The sequence below is a fragment of the Lampris incognitus genome, chromosome 8, assembly GCF_029633865.1.
Source record: "Lampris incognitus isolate fLamInc1 chromosome 8, fLamInc1.hap2, whole genome shotgun sequence".
NCBI classification, from domain to species: domain Eukaryota; kingdom Metazoa; phylum Chordata; class Actinopteri; order Lampriformes; family Lampridae; genus Lampris; species Lampris incognitus.
Window position 1 is genome coordinate 13,717,555 of NC_079218.1, and position 25,454 is coordinate 13,743,008.

The 25,454-nt window shown below is 46.5% G+C and overlaps 10 non-coding genes across 10 annotated transcripts; all 10 read right to left on the reverse strand.

Annotated features, from left to right (window-relative positions):
• Positions 1 to 3,328: 3,328 nt before the first annotated feature.
• Positions 3,329 to 3,401, reverse strand: trnav-cac (transfer RNA valine (anticodon CAC)). The gene has a single exon. It is a non-coding gene; the product is annotated as a tRNA-Val (tRNA).
• Positions 3,402 to 5,806: 2,405 nt separating this feature from the next.
• trnav-cac (transfer RNA valine (anticodon CAC)) lies at positions 5,807 to 5,879 on the reverse strand. The gene has a single exon. It is a non-coding gene; the product is annotated as a tRNA-Val (tRNA).
• Positions 5,880 to 7,626: 1,747 nt separating this feature from the next.
• On the reverse strand, positions 7,627 to 7,699 carry trnav-cac (transfer RNA valine (anticodon CAC)). The gene has a single exon. It is a non-coding gene; the product is annotated as a tRNA-Val (tRNA).
• A 1,981-nt stretch (positions 7,700 to 9,680) lies between these two features.
• Positions 9,681 to 9,753, reverse strand: trnav-cac (transfer RNA valine (anticodon CAC)). Its single transcript has one exon. It is a non-coding gene; the product is annotated as a tRNA-Val (tRNA).
• A 1,764-nt stretch (positions 9,754 to 11,517) lies between these two features.
• Positions 11,518 to 11,590, reverse strand: trnav-cac (transfer RNA valine (anticodon CAC)). The gene has a single exon. It is a non-coding gene; the product is annotated as a tRNA-Val (tRNA).
• Positions 11,591 to 13,568: 1,978 nt separating this feature from the next.
• Positions 13,569 to 13,641, reverse strand: trnav-cac (transfer RNA valine (anticodon CAC)). Its single transcript has one exon. It is a non-coding gene; the product is annotated as a tRNA-Val (tRNA).
• Positions 13,642 to 15,608: 1,967 nt separating this feature from the next.
• trnav-cac (transfer RNA valine (anticodon CAC)) lies at positions 15,609 to 15,681 on the reverse strand. The gene has a single exon. It is a non-coding gene; the product is annotated as a tRNA-Val (tRNA).
• Positions 15,682 to 17,390: 1,709 nt separating this feature from the next.
• Positions 17,391 to 17,463, reverse strand: trnav-cac (transfer RNA valine (anticodon CAC)). Its single transcript has one exon. It is a non-coding gene; the product is annotated as a tRNA-Val (tRNA).
• Positions 17,464 to 19,435: 1,972 nt separating this feature from the next.
• trnav-cac (transfer RNA valine (anticodon CAC)) lies at positions 19,436 to 19,508 on the reverse strand. The gene has a single exon. It is a non-coding gene; the product is annotated as a tRNA-Val (tRNA).
• Positions 19,509 to 23,575: 4,067 nt separating this feature from the next.
• Positions 23,576 to 23,648, reverse strand: trnav-cac (transfer RNA valine (anticodon CAC)). The gene has a single exon. It is a non-coding gene; the product is annotated as a tRNA-Val (tRNA).
• Positions 23,649 to 25,454: the final 1,806 nt, after the last annotated feature.

Genomic DNA, 25,454 nt, shown 5'->3' on the forward strand with positions numbered 1-25,454 from the left:
AGAGTGATGACATACGGCTGCAGTTAGCAGAATCACAATGGATGTAAGATGTGTATCAGGAATAATCTTATTTTAAACAACACGTGGCTCAAGACAACCGCCTAGGCCCGGGTGTGCCATCAAGCTGGCACACCCAGCACCATTATATAAAACATGTATGAGTTAGCTGCAAAAAAAAAATCTTAATAATATTTCTTATTTCTTACACTACTGAAATTAATTGAAAAAAAAACCCTGACGTGACAAATAAAAGTAAAAAAAATAAAATAAATCGGTAACACTATTTTAGGGGGTCGGAAGGTAATTTCCTAGTAATAAGGTGGTAGTTTTTGCAGGTAATTTTACAGCTAACCCTAACCCAAATTACAAGGTAATTTCAACTTTATTTCTAAGAAATGACGTGATAATTACCACCTTATTACTAGGAAATTACTAGGTAATTTCCGACCCCCTCTGACCCCCTAAAATAAAGTGTAACCAAAAAAAAAGGTTGGTTCCTTGCTTCTCATATGAGGATGGTAGGTCAGATTTATTGAGTGGCAGGGCGCGTTTCCCAGTAGTGAGCTGCCCCTCCTCTTTTACTCACTCAGTGCACAGCCACACAGGAACAGAACTAATCAGAACCAGAAACCCTTTATTTGTCGTTTCATTTCATGCACTTGAGCACATGAAATGAAGCGTAACACACACAGAAGTGCAACACACCGACAAAAACACATATCAAAAAACTACAAGGACACATATATCCAAACTAACACATATATCTAAGCTAAAAAATAAAATAAAAATCACTGTCCAGGAGAACGAACGCCAGCCAGGATGACTGTCGGAACTGCCGGTCTGCACGGGCTAGCAGTTAGCTTAGCCTGCCCTGCTCCCATGGGCGTAACTTATGGGGGGTCAGGGGGGACATGTCCCCCTCAATATTTAGAAGAGGTGAATTTGTCCCCCCCCCCCAAAATATATCATGAATGATAATGTTAACTCCCTCGCCAAAAAAGGTCAGTTCAGACCCCCTCACGAACTAGCTAGCTAGCTAGCGCTTGCTAACAGTAGCCCCTAGACGTTTATGTTAGCTTAAATGAACTTGAACTGATCATTTCGGGCACATGAGATAACTCAATAGGTACATCTACAAACCAATTTGTGCCAAGGGTATTGTATTAGTTCAAATGCATCTACATTTCCACAATAAATTGATGTAGAAAACGAGCAAATTGGTGCATAAAATTCACCAGAATGCAGGAAATTAAATGTGTGATGCTCAAAATTTCCAGGGGAGGACCCCCTGACCCCCCGCTAAATGTGTGTGTCCCCCCCCCAATGTTCAAGTGAAACGTACTCCACAGCCTGCTCCCACGTCCTGTCAGACCGCCCTCGGTGTTACCTCTTCCGGTTCAGCTCCAGGCAGGGTCGTGGTCCCTGGGCCCACAGGGTGCAGCAGACCAAGCTCTCCCAGCACATCAAACGAAGGCAAACCTAGACCCAGACGTGGACAAAGACACTGCATGGGCGGTGTAATGATATGTGCCCACCAGGCCAGTAGGTGGCAGTATTGGCATATCTTGTTTATTGTAGAGGCTTAAGGTTCATGCGTAGACCGTTCTGGGGTCAGAACATGTTACAGCCATTGAGCAGACAAGACGTGATTAAATACACAGAGACGAGATTTACCTGTCGGCTTGATTTATTACATAACAGAAGATTACAGACGCTGCTGGGCAAGGCCGCCATCTTCCCACACCAGAAGCGGAAGTACTGTAATAATAATGTAGGTTAAGATGAAAGTCATGGCGAATCAAAGCAGTTTGCTTAAGTTTGTCACAAAAGAAGACGCGAGGAGCAAGAGGAAGAGAATTCAGCTCAAGTTCGGTGATCATGCTGAGCCCAGACACCTACTCCTGCTCCAGTTTCACCTCTACAGATACGACTTGTACGTGGCTGCTAAATCAGGCCTCTCCCCGTCAGAAGCTGTGCTGTTGAAAGACTATTTTCAGCTGCACGTCGGATAAAAACAGGCATCGGGGCCTCAGAGTGATGGCATACAGACTGAGCACTTTGTCCCTGCTCTGCTTTGAAAGACAACTGACTGACTCATTGGACTGTAATGAAATCATTTCAGAGTTCAACACCAAGCCCTGTCGTCTCCTGTTGTAATCATCAAAAATAAGCTAACTTATAATTTCAGACTGTAGGGATCTATTGGCTATTTATATATTATAGTTTATTGGGTATATTTTTTGTTGGGTGTACAATTGGATTTTAAGCTGATGTGTGTGTGTGTGTGTGTGTGTGGGGGGGTACCGTGCCAGGCTATGTGATGCTGTTGATTTTGGTCTTGGTGCCTGTAACATTTCCTCTGGTGATGTATAAGGCTTGCACGATTAAACGGTGATACACTTAGGCAAGTATAGTTTTAATGGCCTACTTTGGTTAACGTATGTATTTCAGAACCTATTGAGTGCTATTAGTCTTGGACGGGCCCACCTGATTTTCTCTGTGCACACCCAACACTGTGATTCCTGCCTACGCTGTTGGCTTATGATTGGAGATACAAATAATATTGATATTGGGCTATACAAATAAAATTGATTTGACTTGACTTGACATCCATCTGTGAGTTCATTAAAATGTTCTAATCTGTATTTTTTTTAATCAAGCCTGGTATGTCCTCTTAATTGGAAATATCCCTTTTTCGAGTGTCTTGGTATAAATTCATTGTTTTGTTATTTGGAAAATAAATAAATAATAAAATCAATGAACAACATTTAGACAACTTTTTACAAAAGAGGAGCGCAGTGCTTTCGATCAGTGGTTACTGATGCAAGGTACACATCGGCTGTACATGAGAAAGCGTCAAAAGCTAAGGTAATGCTGCCCTCTGCTGGTTCAAATATATATATACCTTGGATTTAATGGACACACCAGCTCAGCATATACCTTTTCTATTCCCGTAGACAGACATATCCATGTCAATGGTGATACAATGCACAACCAATTAGATTGAACAAATACAGGGAATTAAAGTGGAGATGATACGAAAGATTTCTTTTTAACTCTTTTATATCACAAAACCTGGTCATGTTAAGCGTACCTATTTAACAATATATGCAAAAAAATCCATTTCGTTGTATTTTGATATCAAAATACAAAACAATATATAACGTAGCGTTGAACCAACCTATTTCAACTATTTCACGACATCCATCCATCAATCAATCTTCAACTCTCAGCAGAACTCTCCCTCCTGTCTATACGGTTTCGCTCGGAAATACGTCACGACACGGAATGCCGTTTCTGCTGGACTTTCAAAATGTATCATAACTCCTGTTTCCGCCCGGTTTCGAACCGGGGACCTTTCGCGTGTGAGGCGAACGTGATAACCACTACACTACGGAAACCGCTGTGGACGTTATAACGCTGAATAGCCACATCATATTGATCACCTCAACAACGTGTATTAGTTATTCAACGCTCGACGCATTATAATGAATCCCACGGCGCTTCTAGGTAAGACACGCCCCTCGTAGCATTCAAGCGCTAGGATTGGCCAGGCGCCCCCCCCCATTCACCGCCTACCGCATGGTAAGCTACCGCACCAACCTTAGCCACTTTTCTAATTTATTGATTGATTGCTCTCTCACCAGTGATGACGTATAACACTTCTCATCGTAATATATTGTTACATACGTTTTCCAAGTACATTTGTAGCTAATTGTTGTCATGCAAATTTGATGGTTTTTAATCGTGATCTCCATAGTGAAAAGTAACGTTACCTTAGCTAGCTAGCGCTAGCAAGCGTCATATTGAACAAATGAATGGCGGCTTCATGAAGAACACAGTCGATCGATATTAACATGTTTTACATAATGTGACCATAATTTATTTCAAAATCAATCAACATTAGGCTAATCAGTTGGTTGATGTGTACCCGAAGTTAAGAAGAAGTCAGCTGGTGGCAGGGGCCTTTTCCTATCGGGGCCCCCTTCTTGTGGAATAACCTGCCTGCTGCCGTCAGACCATCAGAGTCTGTCGAGTCCTTTAGACCCAAACTTAAAACTCATCTTTTTGCCTTAACCTACAATTAGTTGCCTTTCAGTTGAGTGCTTCACAACCTGTACTGCATGGCGGGTCGGTTTTCTGTCTCAATTAAATTACCAATCACTTTTCTGCCGACCAGATTATAGCGTATAGATTATTGATGACTTAATTGATGACTTAATTGATTATGACTAATGACTACAGCAAATTGTTCTCTTCTCTCACGTGTCTTTTCTCTCTCTCTCTCTCTCTCTCTCTCTCTCTCTCTCTCTCTCTCTCTCTCTCTCTCTCTCTCTCTCTCTCTCTGAATGGTGTCTTCTCCTTTCTCTTTTTTTGTGTGAATGGTGTCATGTGAGTCTCCCTTGTGTGCACGTGCAGTCGGTTCTCCTAGGTCTCCATGGTGACGGTGGTCGCCACTTGGACGCTGCCTGCCATTTCCCCTCGTCACATTTTCTTTTTATAAGTCTACACACACACACACACACACACACACACACACACACACACACACACATATATATATATATTTTTTTTTTTTGTTGTTGTTTGTTTTACATGATGATGGTGGTCGCGTGGCTCGGGTCCTGGACTGTTCTGGTGGCATCCGGACACTGCTTGGCACCCTCCTCATCATATTCTTCATAAATGTTATAATTCTATTATCCTCTTTCAATGTTGTGCTGTGTAAATTGTGTAAACACAACATCCATTACATGTTGTGCGTCTCGGGAGAGAGAGCCCTCCTCTGTTGCTCTCCCTGAGGTTTCTCCCTATTTGTTCTCCCTGTTAAAGGTTTTTTTTTTGTTTTTTAGGGAGTTGTTCCTTATTCGACGAGAGGGTCTAAGGACATGATGTTGTGTTGCTGTTAAGAACACTGAGGCAATTTTGTAATTTCTGATATTGGGCTGCACAAATAAAAGTGACTTGACTCATCCACAACTTCAGAACACAGACCACCTGATGGACTTGGTTAAATAAGTGTGTTGCCAAGGTGTGTGAGGTCAAATGGATGTAACTACAGGTTATTTTTGTTTGATTTCTTTGATTTGGTGCCCCACCCTCCCACCAAATCAAAGAAATCAAACAAGAAATACACATAAACCACACACAGTACACTGTTGAACTAAAATCCAACATCGCCCTCCCTCCTTCCCCAGTCACAACAGAAGCGCTCCCCTCTGCAAATCCACCAACAAACTCCTCTTCTCTACCATAACCACACAACACAATAACAATCAGGCCCAGACTGTGTAGCCCAATCAAACTAAGCAAACCAGTGATGTTGAATATAATAATAATAATAATAATAAGCCGTGACACTGATTTGACTCCCCCTCCGACTTGCAGCTGCTGCGGCCTGTCATTAAAACCTGACTGGATGCATGTGGTTTAGACTAAATCCGCGGATCCTCTGCCATGCTGGGATGATCCGAGTGTGGTTTGCGAATGAAGCGTGTGTCCGCGTGCAGCATTCTCTGTGATGACGTCATTAAAATACCCCCCCCCCACTAAAAAAATCCCCACCACACCGCTGATGAGTTTTAAGTTTGGATGTAAAGGACTCGACAGACTCTGATGGTGTGGCAGCAGCAGGCAGGTTATTCCGACAGGGGAGGGCCCTGCCACCAGCTGACTACTTCTAACTTGGGGTACACACAGGAGCCCCGTATTCTGAGAGAGAAGAGCTCGAGGCGGAACGTACGGGTTGAGGGGGTCAGACAGGTGTGCCGTTTCATCTGGACTTTAAAAATGTTATCAGACCACGTGTTTCCGCCCGGTTTCGAACCGGGGACCTTTCGCGTGTGAGGCGAACGTGATAACCACTACACTACGGAAACCGCTGTGGACGTTATAACGCTGAATAGCTTCATCATATTGATCACCTTAACCACGTGTATCGGGGATTGATGGCGTTACATTATTGCGCTGCTTCAATCCACTGACACGGGATATTCTTCTCAGTTTCTGCCCACTTCTGATCAGAACTCCACACGACCCCTCCCCACTAACACGCTGACCGCATTACACCAACGGAAATGAAACGGGTCGTGATTGGTTGAACACTTTTCACGGTTACATGTTTCGCACTGGGACGGAGTTGTCATGTTATATCGGTAGCTCACCTTCTCCACCTACGACGACTGTACCAACCTTTTAACCATATTTGCATTTCCGGTACGCTGACGTTACCGCACCTCTCTTCTCATCCACAGCTTCAGAGAGCAGACCACTTGATGGACTGGATTAGAGAAGTGCGCTACCGAGTCTGTGAGATCAGATGGATGTCACGTTGTACGACAAAACTAGCCGCTAGAGGGCAGAACATTTCCCATATGAAAAACAAACACACAAAAGAACAAAATCTCTCCAAATAAGACCTGTATTTCACACAGGGTTAAGGTACCTACCGGTTTTGCCAGATGCTGCCCAGTGGAAGAAGGAAACGTGAGGCAGTGATTTACTGACACGTTTGACATTGTAACAGTCAAGTCAATTTTATTTGTATAGCTCATTATCACAAATTCGGCTTTACCGCAGCAACACAACATCCTGTCCTTGACATAAGGAAGAACTCCCTAGAGAAACGCTTTAACAGGGAGGAAGGATAAGAAGAAACCTCAGGAGGGAGAGCAACAGAGGAGGGGTCTCTCTCCCAAGACGTGCAATGGATGTTGTGTTTACACCATTTCCACAATACAACACTGAAAGAGGATAACGGAATTATACAATTTATGAAGAATATAGTGAGGAGGATAAATTGATGAGGAGGATGCCAAGCAGTGTCCAGGTGACAACCACCGTCACCATGGAGACCTGGAAAGAGGACAGACTGAGTACATGTGCACATGGGGGAGACTTACATCACACAATTCACATACACAGAAGAAGAGAAAGGAGAAGACATCATTCAGAGCGAGAGAAGAGAACAGTTTGCAATATTCTATACTCTATAATCTCGTCAGCAGACAGTGCTTGGTAAATTCACTGAGACAGAAACCGACCGCCATGCAGTACAGGTCTTGAAGGGCTCGATTTAAAGGCAACTAACTGTAGGTTAAAGAAAAAAGATGAGTTTTGGAATTAAAGGGTACTAAGTTTAAAGGCAAAAAGATGAGTTTTCAGTTTGGATTTAAAGGACCCAACCGGCTGATTGTCAGCAGCAGGTTGCGGGGCCCGATAGGAGGGGGCCCTGCCACCAGCTGACTACTCTGGCAGCTACACTTGCGTCAGAGGTGGGGTGCAGAGACCGCGAGGCCATCAGAAGCGCGTGTGCCATGGGGCGTGAGGAAGCTGATAATACTGAAGCGCGAGGACGCGCTTTCCGAATTTGAGGGGGGGGGGGTAGTGTAAGGACCACGGATGACTAGACTCGCTAGCTCTTGGCTAACGGGTCGGATCCTTTAGTCGACGGGTTAGCACAGGCGACCCGGGTTCACGTTCCGGCGGTTCCCGGCTGCCCCCCGAATTCGCTACAATATGATTTATGTCTACGGAGCCTTGAACCAATCAATGTCGACCAATAACACCATGACATCCATCTATCAATGCCATTTCAGCTGGACTTTAAAAACGTATCAGATCACGTGTTTCCGCCCGGTTTCGAACTGGGGACCTTTCGCGTGTGAGGCGAACGTGATAACCACTACACTACGGAAACCGCTGTGGACGTTATAACGCTGAATAGCTGCATCATATTGATCACCTTAACCACGTGTATCGGTGATTGATGGCGTTACATTATTGCGCTGCCTCAATCCACTGACACGGGATATTCTTCTCAGTTTCTGCCCACTTCTGATCAGAACTCCACACGACCCCTCCTCACTAACACGCTGACCGCATTACACCAACGGAGATGAAACGGGTCGTGATTGGTTGAACACTTTTCACGGTTACATGTTTCGCACTGGGACGGAGTTGTCATGTTATATCGGTAGCTCACCTTCTCCACCTACGACGACTGCACCAACCTTTTAACCATATTTGCATTTCCGGTACGCTGCCGTTACCGCACCTCTCTTCTCATCCACAGCTTCAGAGAGCAGACCACTTGATGGACTAGATTAGATAAGTGCGCTACCAAAGTCTGTGAGATCAAATGGATGTCACTTTGTACGACAAAACTAGCCGCTAGAGGGCAGAACATTTCCCATATGAAAAACAAACACACAAAAGAACAAAATCTCTCCAAATAAGACCTGTATTTCACACAGGGTTAAGGTACCTACCGGTTTTGCCAGATGCCGCCCAGTGGAAGCACTGGAAGGAAAGGTGAGGCAGTAATTTACTCACATGTTCGACATTGTAACAGTCAAGTCGATTTTATTTGTATAGCTCATTATCACAAATCCGCCTTTACAGCAGCAACACAACATCCTGTCCTTAGACCCTCGCATGAGATAAGGAAGAACTCCCTAGAGAAACCCTTTAACAGGGAGGAAGGATAAGAAGAAACCTCAGGAGGGAGAGCAACAGAGGAGGGGTCTCTCTCCCAAGACGCACAACGTGCAATGGATGTTGTGTTTACACCATTTACACAATACAACACTGAAAGAGGATAAGGGAATTATACAATTTATGAAGAATATGATGAGGAGGATGCCAAGCAGTGTCCAGACGCCACCAGAACAGTCCAGGACCCGAGCCACGCGAACAGCATCGCCATGTAGACCTGGCAGGAGGAGAGACTACACATGCACACAAGAGAGACTCACATCACACCATTCACACACACGGCAGAAGAGACAAGAAACACATCAGTGACACATCTGAGTGAGACAAGAATATAACACTGAAACAGGGGAACAGAATTATATGGATTTATAAGATACATTAAAAAAATGTGATGAGGAGGATGCCAAGCAGTGTCCAGGTGACGACCACCATCACCATGGAGATCTGGAAAGAGGACAGACTGACTACATGTGCACATGGGGGAGACTCACATCACACCAGACAGTGCTTGGTAAATTCACTGAGACAGAAATCGACCGCCATGCAGTACAGGTCTTGAAGAGCTCAATTTAAAGGCAACTAATTGTAAGTTAAAGAAAAAAGATGAGTTTTCAGTTTGGATTTAAAGGGTACTAAGTTTAAAGGGTACTAAGTTTAAAGGGTACTAAAGGCAATAAGATTAGTTTTGAGTTTGGATTTAAAGGAGTCAACAGGCTGATTGTCAGCAGCAGGTTGCGGGGCCCGATAGGAGGAGGCCCTGCCACCAGCTGACTACTCTGGCGTCAGAGGTGGAAAGACCGCGAGGCCATCAGAAGCGCGTGCGCCATGGGGCGTGAGGAAGCTGATAATATTATTATCACTCCCCAAATTCGGGAAGCGAATTTACCCCCCCCCCAAATTCGGAAAGCGCGTCCCGAATTTGAGGGGGTGGGGAATTAATGTAAGGACCACGGATGACTAGACTCGCTAGCTCTTGGCTAACGGGTCGGATCCTTTAGTCGACCGGTTAGCACAGGCGACCCGGGTTCACGTTCCGGCTGCGGCGGTTCGCGGCTGCCCCCCGAATTCGCTACAATATGATTTGTGGCTACGGAGCCTTGAACCAATCAATGTCGACCAACAACACCAAGACATCCATCTATCAATGCCATTTCAGCTGGACTTTAAAAACGTGTCAGATCACGTGTTTCCGCCCGGTTTCGAACCGGGGACCTTTCGCGTGTGAGGCGAACGTGATAACCACTACACTACGGAAACCGCTGTGGACGTTATAACGCTGAATAGTTGCATCATATTGATCACCTTAACCACGTGTATCGGGGATTGATGGCGTTACATTATTGCGCTGCCTCAATCCACTGACACGGGATATTCTTCTCAGTTTCTGCCCACTTCTGATCAGAACTCCACACGACCCCTCCTCACTAACACGCTGACCGCATTACACCAACGGAGACGAAACGGGTCGTGATTGGTTGAACACTTTTCACGGTTACGTGTTTCGCACTGGGACGGAGTTGTCATGTTATATCGGTAGCTCACCTTCTCCACCTACGACGACTGTACCAACCTCTTAACCATATTTGCATTTCCGGTACGCTGCCGTTACCGCATCTCTCTTCTCATCCACAGCTTCAGAGAGCAGACCACTTGATGGACTGGATTAGATAAGTGCGCTACCAAAGTCTGTGAGATCAAATGGATGCCACTTTGTACGACAAAACTAGCCGCTAGAGGGCAGAACATTTCCCATATGAAAAAAACAAACACACAAAAGAACAAAATCTCTCCAAATAAGACCTGTATTTCACACACGGTTAAGGTACCTACCGGTTTTGCCAGATGCTGCCCAGTGGAAGCACTGGAAGGAAACGTGAGGCAGTGATTTACTGACACGTTTGACATTGTAACAGTCAAGTCAATTTTATTTGTATAGCTCATTATCACAAATTCGGCTTTACCGCAGCAACACAACATCCTGTCCTTGACATAAGGAAGAACTCCCTAGAGAAACGCTTTAACAGGGAGGAAGGATAAGAAGAAACCTCAGGAGGGAGAGCAACAGAGGAGGGGTCTCTCTCCCAAGACGCACAACGTGCAATGGATGTTGTGTTTACACCATTTACACAATACAACACTGAAAGAGGATAACGGAATTATACAATTTATGAAGAATATAGTGAGGAGGATAAATTGATGAGGAGGATGCCAAGCAGTGTCCAGGTGACAACCACCGTCACCATGGAGACCTGGAAAGAGGACAGACTGAGTACATGTGCACATGGGGGAGACTTACATCACACAATTCACATACACAGAAGAAGAGAAAGGAGAAGACATCATTCAGAGCGAGAGAAGAGAACAGTTTGCAATATTCTATACTCTATAATCTGGTCAGCAGACAGTGCTTGGTAAATTCACTGAGACAGAAACCGACCGCCATGCAGTACAGGTCTTGAAGGGCTCGATTTAAAGGCAACTAACTGTAGGTTAAAGAAAAAAGATGAGTTTTGGAATTAAAGGGTACTAAGTTTAAAGGCAAAAAGATGAGTTTTCAGTTTGGATTTAAAGGACCCAACCGGCTGATTGTCAGCAGCAGGTTGCGGGGCCCGATAGGAGGAGGCCCTGCCACCAGCTGACTACTCTGGCAGCTAAACTGGCGTCAGAGGTGGGGTGCAGAGACCGCGAGGCCATCAGAAGCGCATGTACCATGGGGCGTGAGGAAGCTGATAATACTGAAGCGCGAGGACGCGCTTTCCGAATTTGAGGGGGGGGGGTAGTGTAAGGACCACGGATGACTAGACTCCCTAGCTCTTGGCTAACGGGTCGGATCCTTTAGTCGACGGGTTAGCGCAGGCGATCGGGTTCACGTTCCGGCTCCGGCTCGCGGCTGCCCCCCGAATTCGCTACAGTATGATTTATGGCTACGGAGCCTTGAACCAACCAATGTCGACCAATAACACCATGACATCCATCTATCAATGCCATTTCAGCCGGACTTTAAAAACGTATCAGATCACGTGTTTCCGCCCGGTTTCGAACCGGGGACCTTTCGCGTGTGAGGCGAACGTGATAACCACTACACTACGGAAACCGCTGTGGACGTTATAACGCTGAATAGCTGCATCATATTGATCACCTTAACCACGTGTATCAGTGATTGATGGCGTTACATTATTGCGCTGCCTCAATCCACTGACACGGGATATTCTTCTCAGTTTCTGCCCACTTCTGATCAGAACTCCACACGACCCCTCCTCACTAACACGCTGACCGCATTACACCAACGGACATGAAACGGGTCGTGATTGGTTGAACACTTTTCACGGTTACATGTTTCGCACTGGGACGGAGTTGTCATGTTATATCGGTAGCTCACCTTCTCCACCTACGACGACTGTACCAACCTTTTAACCATATTTGCATTTCCGGTACGCTGCCGTTACCGCACCTCTCTTCTCATCCACAGCGTCAGAGAGCAGACCACTTGATGGACTGGATTAGATAAGTGCGCTACCAAAGTCTGTGAGATCAAATGGATGTCACTTTGTTACGACAAAACTAGCCGCTAGAGGGCAGAACATTTCCCATATGAAAAACAAACACACAAAAGAACAAAATCTCTCCAAATAAGACCTGTATTTCACACAGGGTTAAGGTACCTACCGGTTTTGCCAGATGCTGCCCAGTGGAAGCACTGGAAGGAAACGTGTGGCAGTAATTTACTCACATGTTCGACATTGTAACAGTCAAGTCAATTTTATTTGTATAGCTCATTATCACAAATCCACCTTTACAGCAGCAACACAACAGACCCTCGCATGAGATAAGGAAGAACTCCCTAAAAAACCCTTTAACAGGGAGGAAGGATAAGAAGAAATCTCAGGAGGGAGAGCAACGGAGGAGGGGTCTCTCTCCCAAGACGCACAACGTGCAATGGATGTTGTGTTTACACCATTTACACAATACAACACTGAAAGAGGATAAGGGAATTATACAATTTATGAAGAATATGATGAGGAGGAGGCCAAGCAGTGTCCAGACGCCACCGGAACAGTCCAGGACCCGAGCCACGCGAACAGCATCGCCATGTAGACCTGGCAGGAGGAGAGACTACACATGCACACAAGAGAGACTCACATCACACCATTCACACACACGGCAGAAGAGACAAGAAACACATCAGTCACACATCGGAGCGAGACAAGAATATAACCCTGAAACAGGAGAACAGAATTATATGGATTTATAAGATACATTAAAAAAAATTGATGACGAGGATGCCAAGCAGTGTCCAGGTGACGACCACCGTCACCATGGAGACCTGGAAAGAGGACAGACTGACTACATGTGCACATGGGGGAGACTCACATCACACCAGACAGTGCTTGGTAAATTCACTGAGACAGAAACCGACCGCCATGCAGTACAGGTCTTGAAGTGCTCAACTTAAAGGCAACTAATTGTAAGTTAAAGAAAAAAGATGAGTTTTCAGTTTGGATTTAAAGGGTACTAAGTTTAAAGGGTACTAAGTTTAAAGGGTACTAAGTTTAAAGGGTACTAAAGGCAAAAAGATTAGTTTTGAGTTTGGATTTAAAGGAGTCAACAGGCTGATTGTCAGCAGCAGGTTGCGGGGCCCGATAGGAGGAGGCCCTGCCACCAGCTGACTACTCTGGCGTCAGAGGTGGAGAGACCGCGAGGCCATCAGAAGCGCGTGCGCCCAGGGGCGTGAGGAAGCTGATATTATTATCACTCCCCAAATTCAGGAAGCGAATTTACCCCCCCCCCCCAATTCGGAAAGCGCGTCCCGAATTGGAGGGGGTGGGGGATTAATGTAAGGACCACGGATGACTAGACTCGCTAGCTCTTGGCTAACGGGTCGGATCTTTTAGTCGACGGGTTAGCACAGGCGACCCGGGTTCACGTTCAGGCGGCTCGCGGCTGCCCCCCGAATTCGCTACAATATGATTTGTGGCTACGGAGCCTTGAACCAATCAATGTCGACCAACAACACCAAGACATCCATCTATCAATGCCATTTCAGCTGGACTTTAAAAACGTGTCAGATCAGGTGTTTCCGCCCGGTTTCGAACCGGGGACCTTTCGCGTGTGAGGCGAACGTGATAACCACTACACTACGGAAACCGCTGTGGACGTTATAACGCTGAGTAGCTGCATCATATTGATCACCTTAACCACGTGTATCGGGGATTGATGGCGTTACATTATTGCGCTGCCTCAATCCACTGACACGGGATATTCTTCTCAGTTTCTGCCCACTTCTGATCAGAACTCCACACGACCCCTCCTCACTAACGCGCTGACCGCATTACACCAACGGAGATGAAACGGGTCGTGATTGGTTGAACACTTTTCACGGTTACGTGTTTCGCACTGGGACGGAGTTGTCATGTTATATCGGTAGCTCACCTTCTCCACCTACGACGACCGTACCAACCTTTTAACCATATTTGCATTTCCGGTACGATGCCGTTACCGCACCTCTCTTCTCATCCACAGCTTCAGAGAGCAGACCACTTGATGGACTGGATTAGATAAGCGTGCTACCAAAGTCTGTGAGATCAAATGGATGTCACTTTGTACGACAAAACTAGCCGCTAGAGGGCAGAACATTTCCCATATGAAAAACAAACACACAAAAGAACAAAATCTCTCCAAATAAGACCTGTATTTCACACAGGGTTAAGGTACCTACCGGTTTTGCCAGATGCCGCCCAGTGGAAGCACTGGAAGGAAACGTGAGGCAGTGATTTACTGACATGTTCGACATTGTAACAGTCAAGTCGATTTTATTTGTATAGCTCATTATCACAAATCCGCCTTTACAGCAGCAACACAACAGACCCTCGCATGAGATAAGGAAGAACTCCCTAAAAAACCCTTTAACAGGGAGGAAGGATAAGAAGAAACCTCAGGAGGGAGAGCAACGGAGGAGGGGTCTCTCTCCCAAGACGCACAACGTGCAATGGATGTTGTGTTTACACCATTTACACAATACAACACTGAAAGAGGATAAGGGAATTATACAATTTATGAAGAATATGATGAGGAGGATGCCAAGCAGTGTCCAGACGCCACCAGAACAGTCCAGGACCCGAGCCACGCGAACAGCATCGCCATGTAGACCTGGCAGGAGGAGAGACTACACATGCACACAAGAGAGACTCACATCACACCATTCACACACACGGCAGAAGAGACAAGGAACACATCAGTCACACATCTGAGTGAGACAAGAATATAACCCTGAAACAGGGGAACAGAATTATATGGATTTATAAGATACATTAAAAAAATGTGATGAGGAGGATGCCAAGCAGTGTCCAGGTGACGACCACCATCACCATGGAGATCTGGAAAGAGGACAGACTGACTACATGTGCACATGGGGGAGACTCACATCACACCAGACAGTGCTTGGTAAATTCACTGAGACAGAAATCGACCGCCATGTACAGGTCTTGAAGAGCTCAATTTAAAGGCAACTAATTGTAAGTTAAAGAAAAAAGATGAGTTTTCAGTTTGGATTTAAAGGGTACTAAGTTTAAAGGGTACTAAGTTTAAAGGGTACTAAAGGCAATAAGATTAGTTTTGAGTTTGGATTTAAAGGAGTCAACAGGCTGATTGTCAGCAGCAGGTTGCGGGGCCCGATAGGAGGAGGCCCTGCCACCAGCTGACTACTCTGGCGTCAGAGGTGGAAAGACCGCGAGGCCATCAGAAGCGCGTGCGCCATGGGGCGTGAGGAAGCTGATAATATTATTATCACTCCCCAAATTCGGGAAGCGAATTTACCCCCCCCCCCAAATTCGGAAAGCGCGTCCCGAATTTGAGGGGGTAGGGGATTAATGTAAGGACCACGGATGACTAGACTCGCTAGCTCTTGGCTAACGGGTCGGATCCTTTAGTCGACGGGTTAGCACAGGCGACCCGGGTTCACGTTCCGGCTGCGGCGGTTCGCGGCTGCCCCCCGAATTCGCTACAATATGATTTGTGGCTACGGAGCCTTGAACCAATCAATGTCGACCAACAACACCAAGACATCCATCTATCAATGCCATTTCAGCTGGACTTTAAAAACGTGTCAGATCAGGTGTTTCCGCCCGGTTTCGAACCGGGGACCTTTCGCGTGTGAGGCGAACGTGATAACCACTACACTACGGAAACCGCTGTGGACGTTATAACGCTGAGTAGCTGCATCATATAGATCACCTTAACCACGTGTATCGGGGATTGATGGCGTTACATTATTGCGCTGCCTCAATCCACGACCCCTCCTCACTAACACGCTGACCGCATTACACCAACGGAGATGAAACGGGTCGTGATTGGTTGAACACTTTTCACGGTTACATGTTTCGCACTGGGACGGAGTTGTCATGTTATATCGGTAGCTCACCTTCTCCACCTACGACGACTGTACCAACCTTTTAACCATATTTGCATTTCCGGTACGCTGCCGTTACCGCACCTCTCTTCTCATCCACAGCTTCAGAGAGCAGACCACTTGATGGACTGGATTAGAGAAGTGCGCTACCAAAGTCTGTGAGATCAAATGGATGTCACTTTGTACGACAAAACTAGCCGCTAGAGGGCAGAACATTTCCCATATGAAAAAAACAAACACACAAAAGAACAAAATCTCTCCAAATAAGACCTGTATTTCACACAGGGTTAAGGTACCTACCGGTTTTGCCAGATGCTGCCCAGTGGAAGCACTGGAAGGAAACGTGAGGCAGTGATTAACTCACACGTTCGACATTGTAACAGTCAAGTCAATTTTATTTGTATAGCTCATTATCACAAATTCGGCTTTACCGCAGCAACACAACATCCTGTCCTTGACATAAGGAAGAACTCCCTAGAGAAACGCTTTAACAGGGAGGAAGGATAAGAAGAAACCTCAGGAGGGAGAGCAACAGAGGAGGGGTCTCTCTCCCAAGACGCACAACGTGCAATGGATGTTGTGTTTACACCATTTACACAATACAACACTGAAAGAGGATAACGGAATTATACAATTTATGAAGAATATAGTGAGGAGGATAAATTGATGAGGAGGATGCCAAGCAGTGTCCAGGTGACAACCACCGTCACCATGGAGACCTGGAAAGAGGACAGACTGAGTACATGTGCACATGGGGGAGACTTACATCACACAATTCACATACACAGAAGAAGAGAAAGGAGAAGACATCATTCAGAGCGAGAGAAGAGAACAGTTTGCAATATTCTATACTCTATAATCTCGTCAGCAGACAGTGCTTGGTAAATTCACTGAGACAGAAACCGACCGCCATGCAGTACAGGTCTTGAAGGGCTCGATTTAAAGGCAACTAACTGTAGGTTAAAGAAAAAAGATGAGTTTTGGAATTAAAGGGTACTAAGTTTAAAGGCAAAAAGATGAGTTTTCAGTTTGGATTTAAAGGACCCAACCGGCTGATTGTCAGCAGCAGGTTGCGGGGCCCGATAGGAGGAGGCCCTGCCACCAGCTGACTACTCTGGCAGCTACATTTGCGTCAGAGGTGAGGTGGAGAGACCGCGAGGCCATCAGAAGCGCGTGTGCCATGGGGCGTGAGGAAGCTGATAATACTGAAGCGCGAGGACGCGCGTCCCGAATTTGAGGGGGGGGGGGTAGGGTAAGGACCACGGATAACTAGACTCGCTAGCTCTTGGCTAACGGGTCGGATGCTTTAGTTGACGGGTTAGCGCAGGCGACCGGGTTCACGTTCCGGCGGTTCGCGGCTGCCCCCCGAATTCGCTACAATATGATTTGTGGCTACGGAGCCTTGAACCAATCAATGTCGACCAACAACACCATGACATCCATCTATCAATGCCATTTCAACTAGACTTTAAAAACGTATCAGATCACGTGTTTCCGCCCGGTTTCGAACCGGGGACCTTTCGCGTGTGAGGCGAACGTGATAACCACTACACTACGGAAACCGCTGTGGACGTTATAACGCTGAATAGCTGCATCATATTGATCACCTTAACCACGTGTATCAGTGATTGATGGCGTTACATTATTGCGCTGCCTCAATCCACTGACACGGGATATTCTTCTCAGTTTCTGCCCACTTCTGATCAGAACTCCACACGACCCCTCCTCACTAACACGCTGACCGCATTACACCAACGGAGATGAAACGGGTCGTGATTGGTTGAACACTTTTCACGGTTACATGTTTCGCACTGGGACGGAGTTGTCATGTTATACCGGTAGCTCACCTTCTCCACCTACGACGACTGTACCAACCTTTTAACCATATTTGCATTTCCGGTACGCTGCCGTTACCGCACCTCTCTTCTCATCCACAGCTTCAGAGAGCAGACCACTTGATGGACTAGATTAGATAATTGCGCTACCAAAGTCTGTGAGATCAAATGGATGTCACTTTGTACGACAAAACTAGCCGCTAGAGGGCAGAACATTTCCCATATGAAAAACAAACACACAAAAGAACAAAATCTCTCCAAATAAGACCTGTATTTCACACAGGGTTAAGGTACCTACCGGTTTTGCCAGATGCTGCCCAGTGGAAGCACTGGAAGGAAACGTGAGGCAGTGATTTACTCACATGTTCGACATTGTAACAGTCAAGTCAATTTTATTTGTATAGCTCATTATCACAAATCCACCTTTACAGCAGCAACACAACAGCCTGTCCTTAGACCCTCGCATGAGATAAGGAAGAACTCCCTAAAAAACCCTTTAACAGGGAGGAAGGATAAGAAGAAACCTCAGGAGGGAGAGCAACAGAGGAGGGGTCTCTCTCCCAAGACGCACAACGTGCAATGGATGTTGTGTTTACACCATTTACACAATACAACACTGAAAGAGGATAAGGGAATTATACAATTTATGAAGAATATGATGAGGAGGATGCCAAGCAGTGTCCAGACGCCACCGGAACAGTCCAGGACCCGAGCCACGCGAACAGCATCGCCATGTAGACCTGGCAGGAGGAGACTACACATGCACACAAGAGAGACTCACATCACACCATTCACACACATGGCAGAAAAGACAAGAAACACATCAGTGACACATCTGAGTGAGACAAGAATATAACACTGAAACAGGGGAACAGAATTATATGGATTTATAAGATACATTAAAAAAATGTGATGAGGAGGATGCCAAGCAGTGTCGAGGTGACGACCACCATCACCATGGAGACCTGGAAAGAGGACAGACTGACTACATGTGCACATGGGGGAGACTCACATCACACCAGACAGTGATTGGTAAATTCACTGAGACAGAAACCGACCGCCATGCAGTACAGGTCTTGAAGAGCTAAATTTAAAGGCAACTAATTGTAAGTTAAAGAAAAAAGTTGAGTTTTCAGTTTGGATTTAAAGGGTACTAAGTTTAAAGGGTACTAAGTTTAAAGGGTACTAAAGGCAAAAAGATTAGTTTTGAGCTTGGATTTAAAGGAGTCAACAGGCTGATTGTCAGCAGCAGGTTGCGGGGCCCGATAGGAGGAGGCCCTGCCACCAGCTGACTACTCTGGCGTCAGAGGTGGAGAGACCGCGAGGCCATCAGAAGCGCGTGCGCCGAGGGGCGTGAGAAAGCTGATAATATTATTATCACTCCCCAAATTCGGGAAGCGACTTTACCCCCCCCCCAAATTCGGAAAGCGCGTCCCGAATTTGAGGGGGTGGGGGATTAATGTAAGGACCACGGATGACTAGACTCGCTAGCTCTTGGCTAACGGGTCGGATCCTTTAGTCGACGGGTTAGCACAGGCGACCCGGGTTCACGTTCCGGCGGTTCGCGGCTGCCCCCCGAATTCGCTACAATATGATTTGTGGCTACGGAGCCTTGAACCAATCAATGTCGACCAACAACACCAAGACATCCATCTATCAATGCCATTTCAGCTGGACTTTAAAAACGTATCAGATCACGTGTTTCCGCCCGGTTTCGAACCGGGGACCTTTCGCGTGTGAGGCGAACGTGATAACCACTACACTACGGAAACCGCTGTGGACGTTATAACGCTGAATAGCTACATCATATTGATCACCTTAACCACGTGTATCGGTGATTGATGGCGTTACATTATTGCGCTGCCTCAATCCACTGACACGGGATATTCTTCTCAGTTTCTGCCCACTTCTGATCAGAACTCCACACGACCCCTCCTCACTAACACGCTGACCGCATTACACCAACGGAGGTGAAACGGTCGTGATTGGTTGAACACTTTTCACGGTTACGTGTTTCGCACTGGAACGGAGCTGTCATGTTATATCGGTAGCTCACCTTCTCCACCTACGACGACTGCACCAACCTTTTAACCATATTTGCATTTCCGGTACGCTGCCGTTACCGCACCTCTCTTCTCATCCACAGCTCAGAGAGCAGACCACTTGATGGACTGGATTAGATAAGTGCGCTACCAAAGTCTGTGAGATCAAATGGATGTCACTTTGTACGACAAAACTAGCCGCTAGAGGGCAGAACATTTCCCATATGAAAAAAACAATCACACAAAAGAACAAAATCTCTCCAAATAAGACCTGTATTTCACACAGGGTTAAGGTACCTACCGGTTTTGCCAGATGCTGCCCAGTGGAAGCACTGGAAGGAAACGTGAGGCAGTGATTAACTCACATGTTCAACATTGTAACAATCAAGTCAATTTTATTTGCATAGCTCATTATCACAAATCCGCCTTTACAACAGCAACACAACATCCTGTCCTTAGACCCTCGCATGAGATAAGGAAGAACTCCCTAAAGAAACCCTTTAACAGGGAGGAAGGATAAGAAGAAACCTCAGGAGGGAGAGCAACAGAGGAGGGGTCTCTCTCCCAAGACGCACAACGTGTAATGGATGTTGTGTTTACACCATTTACACAATACAACACTGAAAGAGGATAACGGAATTATAAGGGAATTATAAAACTTATGAAGAATATGACGAGGAGGATGCCAAGCAGTGTCCAGACGCCACCGGATCAGTCCAGGACCCGAGCCACGCGACCACAATCACCATTTAGACCTGGCAAGAGGAGACTACACATGCACACAAGAGAGACTCACGTCACACCGTTCACACACACGGGAGAAGAGACAAGGAAAACATTAGTCACACATCGGAGTGAGAGGAATATAACATTTAAACAGGATAACAAAATTATATGGATTTATAAGATACATAAAAAATGTGATGAGGAGGATGCCAAGCAGTGTCCAGGCGGTGACCACCATCACCATGGAGACCTGGAAGGAGGACAGGCTGACTACATGTGCACATGGGGGCGACTTACATCAAACAATTCACATACACAGAAGACGAGAAAGGAGAAGGCATCATTCAGAGAGAGAAAAGACACGTGAGAGAAGAGAACAATCTATTCTCTATATTGTCGTCGGCAGAACAGTGCATGGTAAATTCATTGAGACAGAAACCGTACAAGTCTTGAAGTGCTCAATTGTACGTTAAGGCAAAATGATGAGTTTTAAGATTGGATTTAAAGGAATCAACAGACTGATTGTCTGACGGCAGCAGGCAGGTTATTCCACAAGAATGCGGCACGATAGAAAAGGCCCTGCACCAGCCGACTACTTTTTAACTTTGGGTACACACAGGAGCCCTGCATTTTGAGAGCGAAGAGCTCGAGGTGTAATGTACGGTTTAAGGAGATCAGGTAAGTATGATGGGGGCAAATCCATTTAGGATTTTATAAGTCAGCAGAAGCACCTGAAATCTAATCTCACATAGATAGGGAGCCCGGGGGGAGAATGAGAACCCTAATAGGATGGACCTAACGATGACGACCTTGGCAAACGGATTATCAGTGATGACAACTTAAAATCCATCAGGCCCGAATGAAATGCTTGATGCAGAGGGGAGCAGCGCAGCGCACAGGATCCACTCCTGGTGAGACGCAGGAGGAGCCCGGCCCAGAGACACCCCACAGAGCCAGGAACTCCATGTGCTAAGCGCTCTGGCTCTCAGCAGAGTAGTTCAGCAGAGTCGAATCAAGTGGCCTCCAGCAAGCCAGCACAGACAGTGTTGCCAATTTGACGAGGATGTGACCAGAATCATCATTGCAAAAGCATACGCAGACAGACCACTTCTAACAAGGACAACCATAATTGTCAGTTTTGCAGCAAAGAGGTTTGGTATTGAAAAGGGCAAGACTACCAGACCCAACTGCACCATGAACCGAAGGGCAGACAAGATCCAGCAACTGTGGCAAGAGCTTCGGACTCTGGCAAGGCAGTTCAAGGTAGGAACCGAGGAGGAGAAACCACCGCTAGCTGAGCTCCGTTAAGAAGGCAACTTCATTGAGGTCAGACATATTGCTATTTTCAGTCTCTTCAAAGCAGGTGCTCCTTATAGTGCTTACAGTTCCCTGGGAGGACCGAATGGAGTCAAATGAGCTGAAGCGGTCCAAGTACCAGGAGCTGGTGGATCTGCCGGAGGAGAGGCTGGAAGGTTAATTGTGAGCCCGTTGAAGTGGGGTATAGAGGCTTTGCTGGCCGCTCACTTTGCAAGCTCTACATTCTACTTGGTATCACTGGGGGTGCTAAAAGGAAAGCTGTCGAGCCTTCCATGGAGGCTGCAGAGAGGGCCTCTAGGTGGTTTTGGATCAGAAGGAGTGATCTGTCAGCCAATGCTGCTACGACACAAGCCAGGGCCTGATCAACCCTGGCTGGGTTGCCTGAGAGAGGGTGTATGATGTTGAAAGACCCGAAACACATGAGGATCTCAAGTAGCATCACTGATGATGTGTCCCAGTGCATTCTAGGATGTTTATTCGAATAATTATCCGTGTCACTGGTGATACAGCGCACAACCAATTAGACTGAACAATTACAGGGAATTAAAGTCGAGATAAAACGAAAAATGAACCAATTAGACTGAACAAATATAGGGAATTAAAGTCGAGATGAAAAAAATAATGCGTTTTTAACTCTTTCATATCACACCCAAGGTCATATTGAGCATCTACGTATTTAACAGTATATGCCCCCCAAAAAAAACAATCCCAAAAAAGAAATCAATTTCTTTGCATTTCTATATCAAAATCGAAAACAAAATATTGTAGCGAATTCAGGGCGCAGCCGGGAACCACCGCAGTCGGGACCAAAACCCGGGTCGGACCCCTTAGTCGACTGATTAACGTAGTCGCCCGTGGTTCGCGTCCCGGGTGCGGTCGGTCCCGGCTGCCACTCGAATTCGCTACATTGGTGTCAGAAGTGGGATGGTGAGACCGTGAGCCCTTCGGAAGCGCGTGCGCCCAGAGGGATGAGGAAGTTGATATGCTGAAGCGCGGGGACGCGGCTACCCGAAGTAGGGAGGGGGAGTGGTAGTGTAACGACCGCGGATGACTAGACTCGCTAGCTCTTGGCCGTTTAGTCAACTGTTTAGCGCAGGCGACCCGGGTTCGCGTCCCGGCTGCGGCGGTTCCCGGCTGCCCCCCCCCCCGAATTCGCTGCAATATTGTAACGATCACGGATGAATAGCCTCGGTAGCCCTTGGCTAGCGGGTCGGACACTTTAGCCGAGCGGTTAGCGATGTCTCCTGCGGTGTGTGTGTGACACCGGTTCGTGTCCCGGCTGCGGCAGTCGCTGTGATAACGTGCATGTATGAGTAGACACGTTGGCCTTTGGCTAACGGTTCGGACCTTTTAGTCGAGCGGTCAGCGATATACGAGTTCGCGTCCCGGCTGCGGCAGTTCCTGTGGTTGCCCCCCGAATTTGCAACAATATGATTTGTGTCTACGTAGCCTTGAACCAAACAATTTCTTTGTATTCTTCCATCAAATTCCAAAACAATATATATAGCCTTGAACCAACCATTTTCAACTAATAATATCATGACATCCAGCCATCGATCAATCTCCAACTTTCAGTGAAACAGAACTAAGATTGATTAGTTCGCTGGGTAGCATCGCGCCCACTTCTCAACATTCAAGTCAAATTCCTCCCAACGTTATGTCCCGCCTGTCTGTACAGTTTCACTCGGAAATACGTCACGATATGGAAATCAGATACTCTCGAAATGCCATTTCAGCTGGACTTCAAAAACACATGTTTCTGCCCGGTTTCGAACCGGGGACCTTTCGCGTGTGAGGCGAACGTGATAACCACTACACTACGGAAACCTCTGTGGACGGTACCACGCTGAACGGTTGCATGATATTGATCACCTTAACGACGTGTATTGTATATTAAATGATTAGTCACACAGCGGAGTGAGAAGGATATAACCTTGAATCAGGAAAACAAAATCATATGGATTAATACGATATATAAAAAAATGTGATTAGGAGGATGCCAAGCAGTTTCCAGGTGGCGGCCACCGTCACCATGGAGACGTGGAAGGAGGACAGACTACATGTGCACATGGGGGAAACTCACATTACACCATTCACATACACAGAAGAGAAGGGAGAAGACATCATCCAGACACAGAAAAGACATGAGAGAAGAGAACAGTGGCAATAGTAAATAATCTATACTTTAATTATATTAATCTCATCGGCAGACCAGCTAAATTCCTTGAGACAGAATCTGACCGCCATATAGTACAGGTCGTCAAGTAGTCAATTCAAAGGCAAATAGTTGTAGGCTAAGGCAAAAAGATGAGTTTTAAGTTTGGATGTGAAGGACTAAACATACTCTGATTGTCTGACGGCAGCAGGCAGGTTATTCCCGCAGTCGCCCGTGGTGCAGGCGTCCCGGCTGCAGCAGATCCCGGCAGCCCCCCGAATTCGCTACAATATTCAAGTACCTGGTTAACTGTATATGCCAAAAAATACAAAGAAAAAAACCCAATTTCTTTCTATTTTTACATCAAAATAAAATAATAAAAAAAACATATTGTAGTGAATTCCCAGGGCAGCCGGGAACTGCTGCATTCGGGACCCAAATCCGGGTCGAATACTTTAGTCGACTAGTTAACGTAGTCGCCCGTGGTGCGGAAGATCCGTGTTCGCGTCCCAGTTGCGGCAGTTCCCGGCTGCTCCCCGAATTCGCTACATTGGTGTCAGAAGTGGGATGGTGAGACCGTTAGCCCTTCAGAAGCGCGTGCGCCCAGAGGGATGAGGAGGTTGATATGCTGAAGCTCGGGGACGCGCTCCCCTAAGTAGGGAGGGGGGAGGTAGTATAACGACCACGGATGACTCGCTAGCTCTTGTAACAAGTCGGGCCCTTTAGTCGACTGGCTAGCGCAGGCGACCCGGGTTCGCGTCCCGGCTGCGGTGGTTCCAGTATGCACCCCCCCCCCCCGAATTCGCTGCAATATTGTAATGATCATGGATGAATATCAGTTTTATTTGTGTAGCCCAATATCACAAATTACAAATTTGCCTCAGTGGGCTTAACAGCAACACAACATCCTGTCCTTAGACCCTCTCATCCGATAAGGAACAACTCCCTAAAAACCCCTTTAAAAGGGAGAAAAAACAGGAAGAAACCTCAGGGAGAGCAACAGAGGAGGGATCTCTCTCCCAAGACGGACAGCGTGCAATGGATGTTGTGTTCACGCAATTTACGAAATACAACATTGAAGGAGGATAACAGAATTATAATGGACATAAAATTTATGAAGAGCATGATGCACAGGATGCCAACCAGTATCCACATGCCAACGGAGCAGTCCAGGACCCAGGCCACGCGACCAGCATCATCATGTAATAAAAGAAAAACTTATGTGAGGAGTGGAAGGGCAGGCAGCATCGGTAGCCCTTGGCTAACGGGTCGGCCCCATTCTTGGAGCGGTTATAGCGATGTCTCCAGCGGTTCGGGCCATACGGGTTCGCGTCCCGGCTGTGGCAGTTCTTGTGGATGCCCCGCGAATTCGCAACAATATGATTTGTTGCTATGTAGCCTTGAAACAAACAATTTCTTTGTATTTTTATATCAAATTTCAAAACAATATATATAGCCTTGAACCAAGCATTTTCAAC